Source organism: Eulemur rufifrons, chromosome 7 (assembly GCF_041146395.1).
Source record: "Eulemur rufifrons isolate Redbay chromosome 7, OSU_ERuf_1, whole genome shotgun sequence".
NCBI classification, from domain to species: Eukaryota; Metazoa; Chordata; class Mammalia; order Primates; family Lemuridae; genus Eulemur; species Eulemur rufifrons.
The window spans coordinates 113,216,320-113,233,298 of record NC_090989.1 but is presented as its reverse complement, the minus strand read 5'-3'; the positions used below and the strand labels follow the sequence as shown (position 1 = coordinate 113,233,298).

The following is a 16,979-nucleotide window of genomic DNA, read 5'->3' as shown; positions in this document are numbered from 1 at the left end:
CCATTTTCAAATTGGGGTTTTTGTTTTGTTTTGTTGTTATTGAATGAGAATCTCTTTTCATGGTTCTTTAAAAGTAGTAATTCTCAATTTTTCTGACAAGGGTGAGATGCTTTTCTGGTAAAAGAAAATCCTCACGTTCCTTCATAATGGCACTTACCACAAGCTGTACTATGGTTAATTATCTTCCCTTGAACAAGTGGAGGGCAGGAAAAAGTCATGTTATGAATTCTCAACTGATAAGTCTTGAGTTCCTGGGAAGGTAGGTAGTGTGACAGAGTCCAAGAGAGGAAAATAGGGGTGCATGGGTGGTTCAGAAAAGCTTCCAGGTGTTTCAGGTATCTATCTCTGTGTCATAAACTACCCCAAAACTTAATGGTTTAGAGCAACAGCCATTTACTGTCTCATGATTCTGTGGTTTGACACAGGGGTTCTTTCGCTGGTCTTCCCTGGGCTCCCTGAGGTAGCTGCATCTAGCTGGCAGATGGGCTAGGCAGGAAGGGTCAAGATGGCTCCACCTATAGCTGTATGTTGGGGGACCTGATAGGGATGTTTGGAAGGCTGAGAGTATTTTCCATCCACATAGACACTCATCATTCAGTAATCTAGCCCAAAATTCTCTATGTGATCTCTAGCGTCCAAGAGGATAAAAGTGGAAGCTGCAAGTTTCCTAAAGATCTAGGTCCGAAACTCAAATAGCACCAAAGTCAAAGTAATTGACAGGGCCAGCCAAGCTTCACGTAGAGGGGAAATGTTCTTTTGATGAAAGAAGGTCACAGTCTCATATCTGAAAGGGGATGTGGGACTGTTGCTGTCATCTTGGGATATAATCTATCTTGCCAGGTGATTCTGATGTTTCCCGAGGGACAAGACACCCCTGCTTTGAGAATCACAAGTATGAAAGTCCAACCACTCCAATGATTGTTTTATTGTATTTCTCTCCCTCCTCTGCCTTAAGTGCCCTGGTTTTGTGTCTGCTCTTTATAGTCTATAGGAATAAGACCCTTACAAATAGGAATGCATAGAACTATGGCAACAGTTCTAAGCATGACGGCAGCCCTGTAAACTTTCTATCAGGACTCTGGGGACAGAGATAACCCCAAAGAATGCCGATCTTTGAATTGGCTGTCTCTAAGATCATTTATATTTTCCATGAAAGAAGATAGATAGACAGTGCATGACCCTTATGACCCAAAATTCGTAGAGCATTTGTTTTGAGTTGTTTTTACTGATTCACCCACACCCTGTCACTTATAGGCCTATGGCCCACAAAACACATTTATGGGAGAACTGCCTGGCTCAGGTGCAGATTGGCTGAAAAACTACACAAAGCAAACTTACCCATGCAATATTTTCATTCGTTACATTTACTTTATGAGAGCCAGATCAGTGTGGAAAAGCAAAAAGAACCCAAGATCTAGTCCTGTCTTTACTGCCAAGTTGTGGTGTAACATTGGCCAGGTCAACTAAGGTATCCTGTGCTTCACCATCCTCATTTGTAAATTTGCAACACATTTCTCAGTGTTGCGAAAACCAAATAAAATAACCTATCTGAGCTGGTGGGTGCATTACCTGCTAGTATAACTACTAGCAACCCAAACAAGGAAACCAGATGTAAAGGTGCTGTTAATGTAGTATCATACACTGAGCTCTGATACTGGCCTGTAATACCCAAAAGCAATCTTCAGGTAGGTTTTCTATTTGTATTTGGCCTCTACTCACTCTGAGTAAGTCATGGCTGAAATTTCCTGCCTTGGTTGCTTGCACAAGTCAAATTTTGTTGCACTGGTAAATATGTAATTAAAATTAAAAGGGAATGGAAGAATGTAATTCAACTTATAAAATTTTATTTTACCATTTGTCACAATTACATTGTACTGTTATTTATCTTGTGTGTGTGTCCAGTTTCTCAATTGGATTGATTAGCTTTTGAGAGCAGCAACTGGGCCCTTATGCTATTTTGATCACCTGTGTCTGCACCTGCCTCTTATTAAAATTTGGTGATGATCAAGATCAATAACCTACTGCATAAAATGTGGCATAGTTCTCCTAATGCTATGAAAATTTATGCTTGAGCTGGGTAAAGACATGTTGAATGAGATGAGAATATGTGAAACACCCTGAGGCTAATTTCATTATCAAATTCAGAGTCTAATTACTAGTCTACTTGTATTTAAAGGCCTGTATTTTTTCTGCATAATTGTAAGTGTCACTTTACTCACTAGTTTATAAGGAAAGAAAATTGTGAGAAATTCAAAGCTTATAGAATCCCAGAGAAAATGACACAAATTCTTCATGCCTTGGCTTGCATAATCACCAGGCTTTAGTAAGGAAAGATATATTGTAGCTTTTCTCATACATAAATAAGTAAATAAATAAATAAATAGGCATGCATTGTGTGCATATGTGTGTATGCATTGTATGCCAAGGGGATGATGGGAACTTCACTTGATTGTGATTATAGAATCTGTCCTAATTTTCTTTGAGGAAAATGAGTGAGAAGAGGTGAGTAGACAGCAGTATCAGAATGGAAAGAGATTTTTTTAGTAAGAAGTCACTAGATTATAGGTAGGGGTTGGAATTGTATCCAACTAGAACACGTACTGTCTGTCCTTATTTCAGTTCTATTTTTATTTAGGAAAAGCCATTGCCTTAGCTAAGACAATGAAACTAATCTTTCCTTCTTCCTTTAGCTTCTTTGTGTAAGCTAGTTTAGAAATGGCAGTCTTTGGAACCTAAGGAGGTTCACTAATCAGGAGATGTGGTAATTAGATTTTATAGAAAGATGTCATAAGAATGAGATAATAGATAAGAAAACACATAAGCTTGTAAGGTGAAAGCTATTACTATAGTAGGTTCCTTTATTCATCTGGGTAACTCACTTTTCCTGATTTTAAATTTCATAAATGTGCATGATTAATTGTGGTTTTGTTACATTTGTTTTTAGAGTGAAAAAATTGTGTTTAATTTTAATATTAAAAATTTCCACAATGTAAAGTCAAGTTAATAGTAGGAATTAATCTTATATGAGATAACAAGAGTACCTGGAAGAATTTTATTTTGTTACACCATTGCTAAGGTGAAAACCAGACTGAAACATCAGGTTGTCCACATATTAGCACAATATATTGAGCTTTGGCATAAACAGACTTTGTCACTTGCTAGGTGTCTGGTTTTAGGCAAGTTATTTAATTTTTCCTCAATTTCCTTAGTTGTAGAAAGGGAATAATAACTATCTGTTGTGATTTGAATGTTTGTGTCCCCTCCAAAAGTCATGTTGAAACTTAATCCCCAATATAGTGGTATTAAAAGGTGGGGTCCTTGAGAGGAGATTGGGTCATACTGGCTCTGCCTCATGAATGAATTAACTCATTCATGAATCAATCCATTAATGGGTTACCATGGGAGTGGGACCTGGTGGCTTTATAAGAAGAGGAGAGATACCCAGCTTCCTCACTGTGGGATGCCTGCACTGCCCCAGGACTCTGCAGAGTCCCCACCAGCAAGAAGGCCCTTGCCATATGTAGTCCCTTGACCTTGGACTTCTCAGCCTCCGTAGCTGTAAGAAATGAATTTATTTTCTTTATAAATTACCTAGTTTCAGATATTTTATTTATTTATTTTGTTATAAGCAACAGAAAACAGACTAGAACACTATCTTATCCACACTCAAGTGATATAACTTAAAGCATTTGACCTATAGTAGTAGCTCAAATGTTGGCTTTGAGGACTTCTTGCTCTGGGTCCCACATCTGTGGTAGGAATCACTTTAGTAGAATGAGAAGAAAAGCAATAAAATTGTTACTGCAAAGGATGCAACACTTAAACCAGGAAAAACTTTTCCCAATCCACTTTATTCCCCAGGAGGTTGTCCAGAGAGCAGCACTTCTTACACAGAACATTTGGTTGTGAAGTTTTCTTAAGAAAACCATTTCAAGGAGGGTAAGAAATTAAGGATTCTGTTTTAGTCCTGCTGAATACACATTAAAATTCATCCTCTTTGATTTTGCCTATATTCTGTGTGTGACTTTAATTTCCTCAAAGCAATAAAGATAGGGAGGTCAGAATTTTGCTTTGTGAAACTTTAGATTATTTAAGCTTTCTCTTTTGTATTGTGACTGCTTCAGTCTCTGTTAAGAATATTTATTTCCTGGAAGACAAATAGATCTAATTCAAGAGATAAAGGGCAAATTTCTGATGGAAAATTGCCATTTGATGACTGAATTTTCCGTTTATACAGCATAACTTATTTAACTTATTTCAATCATTTACATTTGTGTGGTCTTTGAAACACCAAAATTTGATAATATCCCAAGAGGCAATTTTTAGATACAATGTATGTATGGCAGAATGATTTCTATATGATTTATATAATTACATAAATAAATTTATTTTTTCCTAAAATAAAAATTTTCAGGTATTCCAAGAAAAATTTTTCTCCTCCCCTGGCACTTCCTCCTTTATTTGTCTTTTCCTGTAATAGCATTTCTGCAAATTTAATAAAGTTGCATCCATTCCCTGAACAGAAAGTAACAAACCAGTGCAAGTAAATGTATGACTGTCATTCTTATTGCATCACTCATTAGCCTTAATTTAATTGTCTTTAGCTCTCTTTGGATTCCACCAAAAGGGTAGGCTTCACAGGGGAGCAGAGTTTGGAATTTCTAATAATTGGATTTGTGTGGGAGGACCTAAAGGATAGTATACCTTAGAAAGCTCACTGTGCTTGAATCCGGCAAAACATCAAACCAACCTGAGTCCTTGCTCACCTCTAGTCATAATTTGTTTATTTACTAAGGAATATGAAGAAGAAAGGAAGCTTTTGGATTTTTTTTCCTCAGTATAATATTGGACTAGTTCAAGTAATTATTTTTTCAAGATGTTTATATAAATCTTGGGATATGTACAATCTAACTCTTTTTTTTAGAAAAAATCACAATCATTCTCTTATTTAGATTGGGATAGATGAAGGGTTATTCATAATGATTTATCCCACCCTTGTCTAACAGAGGATGAGAAAGGGGCCTATAGGGCTAGAGTGTCTTGCATAGGGCATGAAGTTAGCCGGTGACAGGGCTGAAACTCAAATCAGGGGATCTGACTTCGGTACTCTTTCCTATGAACCATTCCATCTTAGGGAATTTGAGTGTTGTGGCAGCAAGGCAGGTTCATTTAGTGGGAAAATTTGTTTTATTTAGGGAAAGAATGTAAGGTCTCATGTGTCCCTGGAAAAAGGTATTATTCTGGAGTTAGAGAAGTACAACAAAGGCTTGGCTCTGTTTCTTCTTTTTTTCCCCTAAAAAAGTCAACACTATTATTCATCATTTATTATCCATTTAATAAGCCTCAAACACATTCCCAGCATGTTTCAGGTATGTGCTAGGTCTTTAAGTGTCAAAGGCAAATAAGACGTTGTTGAGGACTTAGAGGCTTATAACTCAGCACTAACTACCCTCCTCACACATTGGGGTGGAGGAAGAAATATTAAAACTTCTGATTATGTCCATTTCCTAAAAAATAAGAACATTAGCTTTATGAAAAGTTTAACATTCAAAGTAGCCCATGTAAATGACTTATAGATCAATATACTTACATGAGAGATGAATGTGCAGAATTTTTCACTGATGGGGGTGTGTGATCAAACACATTTGGAGAGATTACATAGTGAGAGAGATAAATAAGTCTACTGAACACTGTGGGGGAGATATTTTTCATGAATTGATTTTGATGTTATAGAGTATTGATTCTCAAAATATATGCCCTCATATTAGAGTATGTATTTTTTATTTAAGGAAAGAAAGTTTAATTTGAAAAAAGTGGCTTTTTGCTATATTGCTTTATTTCATTTTTGAGATGTACTACTTAATTTTCAATATGTCTATGAGATGGTGAGAAATTTTGTTTATCACTAACAGTCATAGAATAAAATAAAAAAGAATGAGGTAGACATATTAAATGAGGTTTAGGTGAAGGATAATGAATTTTGGAATCAACCATTAGAAGGTTCACATCTCTGCTCTATTTTTTGATTCCTAGTAACCCTGGTTAAGTTCTTTAAACTTATTTAACCTCAGTGTCTTCATCTGTAAAGTGGTGGTATTGATAATTAAAGTGAAATAAGGTGCCTTAACATGTCCATACAGTGCCTAACAGATCCTAGAAAAGGTAAAAAACATTAAAGTTCTTTTTTGAAGTAAAAAGGTTAAATACACATCCTCACGTTAAACATTGGCTTCTAAGGATTAAAATTCCATGTGAACCCCTCTGTTCTCTATGAGTGACTTTCAGGTTGCCTCAAGGTATTAAATGTCACTATTGACATCATGATAAAATCTTCATATTTGTTCTGTAAAGAAGTACGCAAAGAAACTGGCATAAAATTCTATTATAGATTAAAAAATGAGTTGAGAGATTAGTAAGCAAGGAAGAGAAAAAGGTAGGTCACAGCATGAAAAGAAATTAATTGTACAACATCCTTGCCTTCAATACTGGGACTTGAATGTTCATATTTTCAAAGAGCCCTCTGACAAGCAGGGTTGAATGGCATGTTGGTTAGCATACCAGATGATAAATTATTTAGTCAGGGCAAAGATAAGAAAGGATCTTTAAAGATTCCCAGAACATCCTAAATAGATCAGGCAATTGTGGAATATAGTTAACTGAGCAAAATTATAGCAGGTGAAATTTGACATAGGCAAGTATGAAGTACGGCACATTGAAGAATATGATGTAGATTGCTGATACACATTGTACATTCCTAATTGATTGTAAAACCCTAAGAGAAATGAGCTAACAGGTATTGTGAGTCAGTTAAAACAACAGCTTGCCTGGTACATGAAAACTCTCATAGAGTAAAAGAGCCATTTCTTATTAAAAGCATTATCTTCATTCTTAAAAATATTATATCTGTAGTCGATGTAGAATATTGTAAAGACAAAAAATTCTTGGAAAATAGCAAGTGGAACTGGTGTGGGGAAAGTGGAAAAGTCACACAAACAAAATTTGTTGAATATCTAGCTTGTGCTAGGCACTGGGTTACCATAGTGAATTGCATTATTGTTCCCAATTTTTGTTATTCTTTCTATTCAAGCCCTTTGCTCTGTGTCTTTGCAGTTTCTTCTAATAGAAATGGGTATATTTCCATAGTGTGTTAATATTGGACTTGCAATGTGGCTTGCTTTCGCTGTGTGTTAGCAGACATGATGTGAGCAGATGCTTGAAATGGGCTTGTGCAGTTGGGCATGTTCTCTTGCCCAGCAGTGTCTGTCACTGTTGTGAGATTCTGACTCAGCTAGCCACTGGTCTAAGGAAGATGAGTGCTCCTTGTAAACCCCTGAGATTTTGTAATTGTGAAGATTAATTTTATGTGCAACTCAACCTGGCAACAGGGTGCCCAGATATTTGGTCAAACATTCTAGATGTATCTGTGAAGGTGTTTTTGGATAAGATGAATATTCCAATTGGTAGACTGCATATAGCAGATCACCCTGCCTAATATAGGAGGCCCTCAATGGATCAGCTGAAGGCCTGAATAGAACAAAAAAGCTGACCCTCTCCTGAGTGAGAGGGAACCCCTTCTGTCTAACTGCTTGAACTGAGACATTAATGTTTTCTGGCCTTCAGACTTGAAGTGAAACATCAGTTCTTTTTGGGTCTTGAGCCTACTGGCTTTTCAACAGAAACTTACACCATTAACTCTCCTGGGTTTCCAGCTTGCTGACTGAACATTCTGGGACTTCTCAGCTTCCATAATTGTGTGAGTCAACTCCTTCCAATTAAATTTCTCTCTCTCTCCCTTTTACTTTCTCTCTCACTCTCTCTTTCTCTCTCTCTCTATATGTATGTGTGTGCATATATATCTGTATCTATATCTATATCTTACTGGTTGTGTTTCTCTGGAGAGCCTAATACAGTACTTTTTTTTATTACATGGTAACATTCTACGTTAGCATTGAGTTGATATAACTATAATATTTTTATGTTATTTCAATTCATTCTCACAATTATTGCCTGTGGTAGGATATTTTCCCCCTCTTTCATGGATGTGGAAACTCAGGTTCCAAGTGATTAAATGGCTGTCTAAGGTTTATGGTCATAACACCTGGTGGCACTAGGATTTAAACCCTGGTCTGTCTAATTAAAAAAACCTGTGTTCTTTCCAATATGCTGTATGCCTTCCAGAATGCAAGAGAATTCACAATCAAAGGAGATTAGAAAGTCAACTATGGTCCAGTGGTTCTTTTTAAGAATTGTTCTATACTAGTTTTAGTATAAAGCTGAACATCACCGGTTGGTACCCCAGATGTGGGGCCAGAAGTCTAAGCTGACCAGTGACCATTCCCACTGGGCTAAGAAGTTATAGATGAGCACTCGGGGTCTGACCTACCTTCCACCCAAATGCTACATAGGGACAGAGATCTCTTTTGTCCCTGTCACTGTGTATTTTCTGTATCTATGATATCACATGGGTCACTTATGTTTTTATTTATATCCAGGTAGCTCTGAGAAGGTTCTCATTAAGAATAAATATCTCAGGTCACTTAGTGTAACCCAAACAGCTTCCTTCCAAATAGCTGGGTGGGAAAAATACTAACCAATCACAAAGGAACCTTGGGATCTTGCATCTGGTAGATTATCCACTGTATTCTACTGTAGCCTAATTATAGTTAATATCAGTATAAATATGAGTCTTTCCTAGTAGACACAACTAATTTGCTTACTTTCTTTTTATATTTTAGTTGCATTTAACCCAAATGAATTAGGTTGCTTAATTCTAGATTTGATAAAAGTGTCTCTTTTTCAGCTTAAAACTCCTCCTATATTTGATATACATAGTTCAGGATCTTATGAAATATATTTTAGATAAAATAAACTCATCTTATCTGTTTAAATAAAGATTTTAGTTATAAATATTTTTACAAATGAAAAAATCAAATCGTATGAAAATTATGACAAAATTACTAAATTAACTTTAGGTATTCTATGTTAGGATGTGCACACCATAGAGAGTGTATAACATTGGAGAATGAGAAGTATTAGAACTTTTATTTATATTTATTTTTCTCTTAATCTTTTAAAAGTTTATATTTCTTATGTAGGTTTTATGATTCACATAATTTATTACTAAACAAGTACATGTAGACAGATGATTACAAATAAATAAATATTCATATATAAGTGTATATGAAGTAAAAAAATATATTGCTGGGCTGGGATGCAATGAGAAATGCATGGAGAGGAGTTCCATTTCTGGCAATGGCTGACTACACTGTTCTGGACAACGTTTTTGTTGTCCTCCTGTTATAACCTAAACTGTTATATTTTCCCCCAAATAGTTTATAACTAAAATTAGAGTAGTTTTCTTGTTGCCTAGTGTTCAAAATAAATATTACGTGCACTAGCCTAAATTGTGATCTTGATTCTTATCTTTAAGGAAAACCAATCTCTATAATGATATGAAGCTTAGGGTTGATCTTTATCATGAGTCTTGCCATGTTGTCCTGGTTTGTGGTAGATGAACCAAGAAATTGGGAAATGGATTGGTTCCTCTCCTGACCTGAAGGTGCTTATTTCGAATGGACTACATGGCTGCAGCAACAGATCATAGGACACTAAATTTTTTATTTCTGTACATAACCAATTTCCAGATGCACACTGTTACAACTGGCATCAGCCACCCTATATGCATCATTCTTAGGAACAGTCAATAATTAATGAGAAAAATACCTTTTTTTCTCATTAGTAGATCAAAAAATCTACTTATACATTCTTTAAATATTTTTAAAAAATGTATCTTTTTCTAAATAGACGTGTATTTTTTCAACTTATAATTACTGCAACATTTTATGAGATATATGTTGAAGCAACCTCTTTAATTTTATAGGCATCTATCATAATGATTTAAAATGTACTTAACTTTGAACGTGGAATGCATCCATATAGTTAAATACTCAAAATATATAACATAATTTATAGTGAAAAAAAAATCTTTCTACCAACTCTGTCCCCCACTTGTCAAGTTCCCATCCCCACTGATAGTCTATATAATTAGTTTCTAAGGTATTTTTCATGAGATATTTTATGTAAATATGTGCAAATATTAGCATGTTTTTTCTGCTTTTCTTGAGCAAATGGTGTCGTACTATATGCATTCTTTTGGGCTGTGCTTCTTTGAGATAATTTCATATCAGTACATTATCAGCACCTCCGTCTTTCTTTTTTCTTTGCTTTTCCTCAGATTTATTTGATTTCTCTATATGTATGCAATATACATATATATATATATATATATATATATATATATATTTAGCCTATATTCTGTTGACAGACATTTAGATGTTTCTAGTCTTTTTTTGCAAATAATTTTGCAGTGAATTATCTTGTTACTGGAGGTACATCCATAGCGTAATTTCTTGAAAGTGGCTTTTCAGAGTCAGAGAGCCTGTGTATTTGTGCTACGGCAAGCTATAGGCAGTTTACCTTTCACTAGGGCTTCCCCAATTTCCAACCCTAGAAGAAACACATGCAGTTCCTGCTTTCTTGAAGATTTGTCCCTAGAGAACATTACCAAACTGTTGGATATTTGCCAGTCTCACATGTTAAAAAAATGGCACCATAGTGTAGCTTTAATGTGCATTGCTCTCCTTTTGACTGAGGTTGAGTAATTTTCATATATTTAAGAATCATTTTTTGTATTCATTCCTCTTTAAAGATGTCTCTTCATAAACTTTGCCCATTTTTAAGAATGTATTTTTTTCTTTCCAACTTGAAGATGCCCTTTTTTTTCTCTTTTGTATATGCATGTGTGTGTATATATGCATATATATGAAATCAGTCCTTTTTCTGCATACAAATTGCAATTTTTGTCAGTTCTTTTCTGTTTATGATAATTTCTTCTGAAACATTTTGCAATATTAAACCATCAACTTACTAAATTTCAGTCAAAATAAAAATAAAAATACATCTAAAGGCAAGAAAAACTGAAAGAGAATACATTTTCATAAAAAGTAATTAATGCTAAATTAAAAAGTGGTGTGGATTTATGAAATTCCTTATTTTACAAATTAGGACATTGTGACTCATACATGTTAAGTGTCATACACAGTTGTACAACAAGGTGGTGGTAGACTTTGCAGTAGGCATTGTTGGTTGCCAACCCAAGGGTATTCCATCCTTCCTTGGTGGCAGATCTTAAATTTTTAGGAGCCTATGCCTACCTCACTGACCCAGAGCTAATTCTGATTGTTTTCAGCCAATCACGCAATCTTATTCCCTTTATCAGTGATCAGTTTAAGAATGGGAATGTGGTCAAGTGCGGTGGCTCATGCCTGTAATCCCAGTACAGTGGAAGGCTGAGGCAGGAGGATTGATTGAGGCCAGGAGTCCAAGACCATTGTGGGCAACATAGTAAGACTCACCTCTACAAAAAATAATAGTTAAAAAAAATTACTTGGGCATGGTGTCATGCTCCTGTAGTCCCAGGTACTTGAGAGGATGAGGCAGGAGGATCACTTGAGCCCAGGAGTTCAAGGCTGCGGTGTGTTAGATAGAGCCTCTGTGCTCAAGCCTGGGCAACAGAACAAGATCCTGTCTCTGGGGGAAAAAAACGGGGGGCATGTGAACTAATGCTAGCATAGCTACTGACTAATGAAATGAGAGGGGAAATGTGTTGTGGGATTTCTTTTAAAAATTCCCTGGCTTATGAAAGCAGACACATAGGGCAGACATCCTCTTTTTTTTTTTTTTTTGGCTGCACAGTTCTTAGTGAGATTTGATGCCCTGAACTGAGGCAGTCACTTTGTCACCATGAGGGGTGCTAACTTGAAGGTAAACTGGCATGATAAGGATGGCAGGGCAGAAAGATGGAAATCACTGGGGTTCTCGGTAATGTTGAGCTGCTAAATTAACCAATTTTGGAAACTTCCTGCCCTGGATTTCTAGTTAAATGAGACAATAATTCTCCTTCACCATTTGAGCTACTTGAGTTGGGATTTTCTATCACTTAGAGTTTAAATCTTTCTGATACAACCCAAAACTTAAATCTCTCACTCCACACCAAGTGAAGTTTTGAATATGCCATGTTCTCTACACATAAATATCAGATAATTATCATTTTGATGGAGAAATATATTAAGAAATTTTATTTTTTTCAGTATAAAAGCAGTATCAAGTATGCAAAGTATGTAGAAATATATATTTTAAAAGTTAAATGAAATCAAAGATATTTATCATTATCTCTCTTCAGGTACACTAAGTCACTTGCTTTTTATTATGATTATTTTTTTAATGTGTGCAAAAGTTTTGTCTTTTGTTAGAGGTATGTGTGACATTGAAGTCAAAGATGATTCTGTAGAGGTTTACCCAAGACATGGAGTTAAGAAACAGCCAATAAAGTGACACTTACTTGCTATCTTAAAAAAAAAAAATGATCCTGATATTTTAATTTGGTGTCATTTACTGTTAAATAACATACCTGTGCATTTTTCATCATTCTCCTGTTCTTTTCTTTGGGTGTAGGACATAAAATAACACCCTTCTGTGTGGCATTCAAGACCCTCCAAATGTAGCTCAACTTGCCTCTCCAACCCTGTTTCTCACTGTATCTCTTGATTGATCCTTTGTTCCAGCAGACTTGAGTTAATGGCTCCCATCCCCCCAAGACTTCCTCACCTGTCCTTGCCATTGCATCCCCTCTTATCACTTCCTTCTCCTTGTAGGACGTAGCTACATGTCTGTGTGTGAAGTCCAAATCTGATCCTTTCTATCTCCAATTCCACCTTCCCTGTGAAATCTTCTGTAATATCTCCTTTCTGTGCTCTCAACCCAGCTGGAAACATTGCTCCTTATTCTGGACTCTCATAGCATTTTATCTTAGCCTCTTTAGCAAATTGATACCTTGTATTTATCTTTATTTTTTAATATACTTTTCTTCTGGCTACTTTCTCCTGCTTTTCAAATATTTCTAAATTTGCAAGTATGACTTTAAAAATGGAAATATCCAAATAATCTTGAATTCCCTGACTAGACTCTAAACTCCTTGAAGGAATACTCATGTTTTTTTTCATTTGTATAACTTTCCAGTAGGACTAGCACTAACAGCGAGTGTTGCCCATAAGGCTTAGCAAATATTTGTTGAATAAACAAATATGTTGGACATATTGCCATATATCCAAGCCTAAAACACTACTTTTATGCTTGTGTGTGTATAAATCAACTCGACTGGCCATCAATAAATCTCAGGAATGGTCCCTCAGAGTTGAGAAGCAAGGAGTCAGTCATACTCCGTAATTCCTCAACAAGGAAAGGATTTCAGTAGATTCAGGTAATGTTGGTTGGAGTAACTACAGCGACCATTACTAGCCATAGCAGGATCCAATAGTTAAAAGTTGAATTTTTTTTTTCTGAATCACTGCCCCATCTCTGTGTCATTTGTCCCCAGGAGATTAGAGCATAACAATAAGAAATATTTTTCATTAAGTCACTGAATCTTATTAGCTTTTTTATGGGGAGGGCAGGTTACAATGATTTTGCTTTACAATGTGACTGATCATACTGTGCTTTAAAAATGTAAACATTTTATAGTAACGTAATTAATTTCTATTATATATTATATTAAAGTTTACATTAAATTCTATATTACAAGTTTCTTTTGGGTAAGAATACTTATTTCCCCTGTGTTAGTTCAGGTCCTCTAGAATACGGAAGCTAAGACAGTAAGAAGTGCTGGAGTTTCGTTGAGGTTACACCAGTGAAAGATAAAAGGAAGCAGGGGAAGGAGTAGGCAGGCAAAGCCTTCAGATTGGGGTGCACTACTTCTAGGGCAAACCCTGTGACTTGAGGTGGAAAGGAGCAGGGATTGGGTGGGAAGAGCCTTAGGCTGTGGTGCAGTTTGAGGCAGTCTTGCCAAACTAATGGGAAGCTCTGGCACAAAGGTGTGGGGTAGAGGAGATCTACATTGTGCGGAAATGGCTGGGCCTTAGCACTCCCACTGGGCTCGTTTCCATTGGCTGGAAGCTTCCCAGTGAGAGAGTGGCTGTGGCTTGAATACTGTGGTAGATCAACAGGATGCTGCACCTAAGTGCTGCCAGCTACTTCTTGCAGCGAGTTCTCTCTTGAAGGAAAAGCTAAGCAGCTGCACTTCATGGTTGCCACAGCAAACATGATATAACCTATGAACATGCAGAGAGAAGAACTCTGTTGAAACATAAGTGTATACATCGAAAGCAATTTCCCTCAGTTCTTCTATCAATGCATGTGCTATGGCCTGTTTATAGATGAATATGTCTTTCTATGAATAAGTATTGCCTTAGTCCGTTCTTTCTGCTATAACAAAATACCACAGACTGAATAATTTATTAACAACAAAACTTACTTCTCACAGTTCTGAAGGCTGGGAAGTTCCTGAACATGACTCCAATAGATTCGGTATCTGGTGAGGGCTTCTCCCATGGACGGTGTTTTCTCCTGGCATCCTCACCGGGTGGAAAGGTGGAAGAGCAGAGGGGGGTGAACTCTGTGTTTTCTCATGGCAGAAGAGATGGAAGGGCCAGGCAGCTCTTTGAACCCTTATTTTTATAAGAGCATTAATTCCATTCACGAGAGCAGAGCTCTCATGACTTAATCACTTCCCCAAATGTCCTACGTCTTAATGCCATCACCTTGGGGTTTAAGTTTCAACATGAATTTTAGAGGAACACAGATATTCAAACTGTAGCAGATGTTGCTCAAAATCAGAAAATTGGCACCAGTGATGACTTTGCTTTCTCCCCAAGATTTCCAAGTGCCTTTAAAATTTGCTCACAAATCACTGATTTTGAATCACTAAATAATTTTCTTCACTTGGACTGCACTACTATGGCTTTTGGTTAAAGCTATTGCTCAATTCAAAAATGGGCCAAAATGTACACTCTCTTATCTAAAAGTAGGTAACAACAGTTCTAACTTGCGAGCATATATTGTGTGACTGCTGTTTACAATTTACATATGAGTGTACTCATTGAGCTCTCATGCTGTAGGGTAAATATTATTATCTAGATTTTATAGACAAAGAAGCTAAAGCTCAATGTGGGGAAAACTCTCCAGTCAGGTCACACATTTAAAGAGTGGTAGGGTGCAGTGCACACTGTCTGGGGTATGGGCACGCTTGTCAGGTGGTACAAAGGCAATTTATGTAACCAAAACGTCTGTACCCCCGTAATACTCTGAAATAAAAAAAAAAAAGACAAGAAAAGAAAAGAAAATGGCAGGGTTTGTAATGGAAACCAAGTCTCTCTCGCTCTTCAGCCTCTGTTTATTCCATTGGCCAAATTGCCTGGTGGTTTTCACACAAAACTGCTTACATACATAGGTTAAAACTTAAGCTCCATGAAAGAAAGGAAGAGGGGAGGGAGCTAAGTTTGATTGAGTCTTCCTTTATTATTGTATAATTTAAAATATTCTAAAGCTGAAAGTGACAATTTCTTTCATTTATAGCTCACAGAATTTAACTGAAAAACATTAGCAAGATTTTATAATATATTATGCCAATTAGAGTAAGGTGTAGACAAATTAAATGAATTCATATTATACATTTTTGTTAAAAGCACTAACTGTATTTTTAACACTTTGAATATTTATCTTTCCCTTTAATAATTTACTATATTTCCACTGACAGGTCTTTAATATCAACAGAAAAATTTCCTAAGGATCCATGTGTGCTGTTAAACAGAATTTGTACTTAATGGAAATTAAGGATGCTATGTAGAGTGTGTTAAATGGAAGTTGTTTCACCAAGTCAGGAAATCACTTTATAATTTTAATAATGTGTTAAAAACTATATTTTTGGAACATATAATGGCCTTTTTTTGACAGAGGCAGTTTAAAAATTACAGATTACTAGTAAACTGTTAATTTTTTTATTTTGAACTATGTAAACCATAACATACAAGTACAGTGAATAACATAAGGAACATCTGGTATCCACTACATTGCTCTCTCAAATTATAATATTTTGCCCTTCTTTCTTTATATTTTTTTTCTTAAAAACATCGCAAATAAAGATGAAGCAATTTTATAACACCCCCACTTGCATTTTCTTCCCTCAATCTGTAAAAGGTAACCTCTGTCATGAATTTGGTGTTTATCATTTTAATTCACATTTTTATACTTTACTTCATTTATATATATGTATATACATACTCATAAGCATTATATACCATTGTGTTACATGTTTTCAAAGTTTGTACAAATAGTACTGAGCTGTACATTGTATTTCTGAGACTTACCTATTTTGATACATGATACATGATACATGATACATGATCTAGAGGTCATTCATTCTTGTTGCTGTGTGATATACTATTGAATGAATGTTGAATAGACCATATGGTAAGAATCCATTCTCCTTGATGGGTAAGAGGTCATTTCTAATTTTCACTATTACAAACAATACCACCATGTTCATTCCTTCTCAGGTTTCATGTTCATAGGTAGGAAAATTTGTCTAGGATATATACCAAGAATCAACTATGGTTTGAAGTACAGGTCCATCTTTAACTTCACTAAGTAATACCAAATTTTTCTTCAAAGTGGTTGCATCATGCAAGGCATGAGGTACCTTTTTTTCCTCACATTCTTGTTATAACAAAAATGTAATTATTAGACCCTTCTACTTTTTCCACTATAATAGATATGAAATAGCATAATATTGTCTTAAGTTTTATTTTTCTGATTACTAAACAGGTTGAACAATTTTTACATTTTTATTGGCCACTCAAGTTTCCTCTTCTGTGAATTCCCTGTTGCTATCCTTTGCCTATTATTTTATTTGACTTTTTCTTAACAATTTAAAGAAATTCTTTAAATAAGATACTATGCCTTTGTTATATATTTCATTATAAATATTTTTTCCAGTCTTTTGTTGTCTTGGGACTTTGATTATGGTTCCTTTTGTGAAAGGACAGTTTTTACTTTTAGGTAACTGAATTCATCTATTTCTCTTTATG

The 16,979-nt window shown here is 35.6% G+C and overlaps 1 long non-coding RNA gene across 2 annotated transcripts in view; it reads left to right on the top strand.

Annotated features, from left to right (window-relative positions):
• Positions 1-1,604: 1,604 nt before the first annotated feature.
• LOC138386614 (uncharacterized) overlaps positions 1,605-16,979 on the top strand; it is a 75,235-nt gene continuing 59,860 nt past the window's right edge. For both annotated transcript variants that reach the window (XR_011233891.1, XR_011233890.1), the window contains exon 1: positions 1,605-1,685. This is a non-coding gene — a long non-coding RNA (uncharacterized lncRNA). The remainder of the gene's footprint in view (positions 1,686-16,979) is intronic.